At 53.5% G+C, this 5000-nt stretch overlaps 1 non-coding gene across 1 annotated transcript in view; it reads left to right on the forward strand.

Annotated features, from left to right (window-relative positions):
* Positions 1-3952: 3952 nt before the first annotated feature.
* Positions 3953-5000, forward strand: part of LOC124772495 — a 1911-nt gene continuing 863 nt past the window's right edge. The window contains exon 1 of the ribosomal RNA XR_007014063.1: positions 3953-5000. This exon is cut by the window's right edge and continues 863 nt beyond it. This is a non-coding gene — a ribosomal RNA (small subunit ribosomal RNA).

Genomic DNA, 5000 nt, shown 5'->3' on the forward strand with positions numbered 1-5000 from the left:
TATGCGACGCCAAGCCGATTAAGACCAGCGATGGCGCCACAGTGCCCGCCTTTCGACGCCACCACAAAGCCTGCAGCCTCTGTCGACCATAGCACCCAATCTCCAGTGGCTCTGCCGCACGAAGCCGTGGACCGGCAATGACTCCACCCGCACCCGTTCGTGCACCACCCCAACCGCCAAACGCGCACCTCCAGCGGATGAACGGCGGACGTTTCCCGCACTCGTAAAGTGCAATCCACCCCTATAACGTGCGTTTCATGAAGAGTTATTGCCAATATGCGACATTCCCGCTGTCCCTATACATGAGGCCGCGACCTTGTACCACTTACGAGCGAGAGACGCGATCGCGTTGCTCACTGTACGGGCGTCCCGATACCGAGCCATCAGCATGTCGGTCCCCATGCGCGTTGCACTCGCACTCGCAGTCGCAAAAACGTGGGGCAAATATATTACGCGGAAGAGTTATAACAGACCGAGCCCCACTGCATGAGGGGAGTCTTTGTCACTAATGTACACAGATGGAACATTTTGGACTGGAACCAGATTACCCGTACACACGGCGCTGATTAGTAATCAATGCAGAGCCATCAAACTACAGAATATATATACAACTGTCCGTATACATGCTGAAAGAGTCTGCCCACAATGGGAACCACACGTCAGCCAGCCACTCTGATCACGCACCACTCTCTGCTTCTAACGGGCGCACATACAATATGTAAGCACCAGCATGGAACAACATCCAGTGCATCCTCTCCGCCACATTACACAATCCACACTATCACAACCAGACCAGGAGGTCCATGCGGAAAATACAATATCCCACCCTTTCGACATCCACCATTGCGCAGATCAGCACCAACACCCACACATGTCCTATACAACGGTGCACCCAACATCACAATAGTACCTCCTGTCACAGCGCACAACAATGACATGAGTCAAAGACACAGGTCTGACACAAGCATAGAATTGGAGCGCCGCCTCTAATAAGCCAAAGGTGCATCCTGACGTGACAAATCTGATCATGTCACAAGCATTCACTTACTATAATCACTATCAACGAACCTGCCGCCCCCGCCCCCCCCCTACACCTTTCCTTACAACAACGTGTAACCTAACCTAACCTAACCTATGTTGTACCTTAACCTAACCTATGTTGTACCTTAACCTAACCTATGTTGTACCTTAACCTAACCTATGTTGTACCTTAACCTAACCTATGTTGTACCTTAACCCTAACCTATGTTGTGCCTTAACCTAACCTATGTTGTGCCTTAACCTAACCTATGTTGTGCCTTAACCTAACCTATGTTGTGCCTTAACCTAACCTATGTTGTGCCTTAACCTAACCTATGTTGTGCCTTAACCTAACCTATGTTGTGCCTTAACCTAACCTATGTTGTGCCTTAACCTAACCTATGTTGTGCCTTAACCTAACCTATGTTGTGCCTTAACCTAACCTATGTTGTGCCTTAACCTAACCCATGGTTGTGCCTTAACCTAACCCATGTTGTGCCTTAACCTAACCCATGTTGTGCCTTAACCTAACCCATGTTGTGCCTTAACCTAACCCATGTTGTGCCTTAACCTAACCCATGTTGTTGCCTTAACCTAACCCATGTTGTGCCTTAACCTAACCCATGTTGTGCCTTAACCTAACCCATGTTGTGCCTATAACCTAACCCATGTTGTGCCTTAACCTAACCCATGTTGTGCCTTAACCTAACCTATGTTGTGCCTTACCTAACCTATGTTGTGCCTTAACCTAACCCATGTTGTGCCTTAACCTAACCCATGTTGTGCCTTAACCTAACCCATGTTGTGCCTTAACCTAACCCATGTTGTGCCTTAACCTAACCCATGTTGTGCCTTAACCTAACCCATGTTGTGCCTTAACCTAACCCATGTTGTGCCTTAACCTAACCCATGTTGTGCCTTAACCTAACCCATGTTGTGCCTTAACCTAACCCATGTTGTGCCTTAACCTAACCCATGTTGTGCCCTTAACCTAACCCATGTTGTGCCTTAACCTAACCCATGTTGTGCCTTAACCTAACCCATGTTGTGCCTTAACCTAACCCATGTCGTGCCTTAACCTAACCCACGTCGTGCCTTAACCTAACCCACGTTGTCGCCTAACGTAACCCACGTTGTCGCCTAAACCTGCTCTGTAATTGTTATACGACTCGTTCAATTAGTGTAGTGTTGCCCACCCGCAACCCTCGCAATATAGTTCGCTACTCGCACTCCCCGCTCCCCTGTGTATCGCTTCATGTTAAACACCTTGCAAGTCTTGCTCACTTTCCACATGCTCCTGCTGTACACTGTAATGTGGATGGCAGCAGGACGTACATGCCGCCCCTCCCCACGTCCCCACCTTGCCCCCTGCCTTCGCAAGCTGGTTGGTGAGAACTTTGCATGTTCAATGCCCTCCGCATGCGACGTACTCAGGCTACGTGTGTGGTGCGGCCTGTGTCAACTGTCCGCTAATGTCGTACGCGTAAACCACAATCTGTACTGCACATTCGTCCTTATGTACTGAATGATACATCGTGGCACATGTGTGACCGTACAACGACTGCGCCCAAAAACGGCGGACCATACAGTGCAAATATTGTGCACGCAGCTACGTGTCGTCTCCCTATGAGAGCTGGATTGCAGTGTGGTACGCCATAGAGACGTGTGGGAGGAACGGACGCCGTGGATGGCGATCAGCATGAGCTGTCTGTTGATGTATTCGGACCTAGTCGTCTCTCCTCACACACCGTGATGGCATGGTGCACCGCGTTCCATATCTGCGACATGCTACAGAGGCCGGTTGACAGTCGTTCGAGCAATGGACATCGCATACGTACGGGGGCCACCTTCCACGTATTGTCTAGGCGTGCACATTTTGTTGCGTGTATGTGGGCAGACGTAGTGTGGCGTGACACCTGACACAGGCATGCAATAATCGTGGAAGTTGCAAATGGCGATGGACGCCTGCGTTTTCTGGTGAAGTTACGCAAATGAACAAATGGTAACCTGTTGTGGTGCGGTTGTTCTCGCTAGGGGTGAATCGGTGATGGCGACGATAGGTTGAGGTACTAACCGGTTGTTCCAGCGATACCCACCATGCCGACGAAACTGAACGGCATCTGGGTGTGAAGCGATACGCGGCGGTGGCTGGGTGGGACCGTCCCCGGCCGGTGAGGGGGCGCCTCCCGGCGTGCTGGCCGCGCGGTGCGTGGGCGCACGCGCTACAGCCGGCTGGTGGGGGCGGCCAGTGGCAGGCGCGCCGGCCGACGGACGCGGCAGGCGTCGCAGCTGCGCGCCGGCGCACCCTGCGCGCGGCGCCGTGCGGCCAAAGTAGGTCCTCGCGGGCCCGGTGCGAAGCGCGGTGGACATCTTCAGTGTGCTGGTCCGATTGAGGACTGTGTGCGTTGAGGATGCGCTGCCGCCCGGCGCTCGGCGCCGCGACGCCGTCTGCTGCTCGGTCGCCCCAGCGGTTCTCGCTGGTGGTTTGTATCGCAGCTGTGCGGATGTGTTGGCGCGTGCGCTGTGCTGGGAGAGTTCGCTTCGGCACCCAAGTGGGGCTTTTGTCCTTCTGTGGCGCTGGCGTTGGAGCTGCCGGTCACCGTAGGTGGCGCGTGTTGTCTCCCGCCGGCAATGCCACGACAGCACGCTCCCGGGCCTCTGTCGGCAGCGGCAAGCTCAGTTGGGAGCACGGGTGGTCGCACCGAAAGCGTCTACTCGCCTAACTCCGGGCGATTGCGCCTCTCTCGAACCCGACCAAGTACTTGGGACGGCGCTGCGCGCCGCCGGGACCTGAGAGGGTTTCGAGGTGTATTGTGCAGGGGAGCTCAGCCTCCTCCTGTTTGCAGAATGATTGAGCGGACGCTTGCGTGTTCGCGCGGGCCCCCGGGACACACTCCCGGGCGGCCGGCTGCTCAGCTCTAGTTGACGCAGCTCCCTGGTTGATCCTGCCAGTAGTCATATGCTTGTCTCAAAGATTAAGCCATGCATGTCTCAGTACAAGCCGCATTAAGGTGAAACCGCGAATGGCTCATTAAATCAGTTATGGTTCCTTAGATCGTACCCACGTTACTTGGATAACTGTGGTAATTCTAGAGCTAATACATGCAAACAGAGTCCCGACCAGAGATGGAAGGGACGCTTTTATTAGATCAAAACCAATCGGTCGGCTCGTCCGGTCCGTTTGCCTTGGTGACTCTGAATAACTTTGGGCTGATCGCACGGTCCTCGTACCGGCGACGCATCTTTCAAATGTCTGCCTTATCAACTGTCGATGGTAGGTTCTGCGCCTACCATGGTTGTAACGGGTAACGGGGAATCAGGGTTCGATTCCGGAGAGGGAGCCTGAGAAACGGCTACCACATCCAAGGAAGGCAGCAGGCGCGCAAATTACCCACTCCCGGCACGGGGAGGTAGTGACGAAAAATAACGATACGGGACTCATCCGAGGCCCCGTAATCGGAATGAGTACACTTTAAATCCTTTAACGAGTATCTATTGGAGGGCAAGTCTGGTGCCAGCAGCCGCGGTAATTCCAGCTCCAATAGCGTATATTAAAGTTGTTGCGGTTAAAAAGCTCGTAGTTGGATTTGTGTCCCACGCTGTTGGTTCACCGCCCGTCGGTGTTTAACTGGCATGTATCGTGGGACGTCCTGCCGGTGGGGCGAGCCGAAGGCGTGCGACCGCCCCGTGCGTGCTCGTGCGTCCCGAGGCGGACCCCGTTGAAATCCTACCAGGGTGCTCTTTATTGAGTGTCTCGGTGGGCCGGCACGTTTACTTTGAACAAATTAGAGTGCTTAAAGCAGGCAAGCCCGCCTGAATACTGTGTGCATGGAATAATGGAATAGGACCTCGGTTCTATTTTGTTGGTTTTCGGAACCCGAGGTAATGATTAATAGGGACAGGCGGGGGCATTCGTATTGCGACGTTAGAGGTGAAATTCTTGGATCGTCGCAAGACGAACAGAAGCGAAAGCATTTGCC

This window comes from Schistocerca piceifrons, unplaced genomic scaffold, assembly GCF_021461385.2.
Source record: "Schistocerca piceifrons isolate TAMUIC-IGC-003096 unplaced genomic scaffold, iqSchPice1.1 HiC_scaffold_941, whole genome shotgun sequence".
NCBI lineage: Eukaryota > Metazoa > Arthropoda > Insecta > Orthoptera > Acrididae > Schistocerca > Schistocerca piceifrons.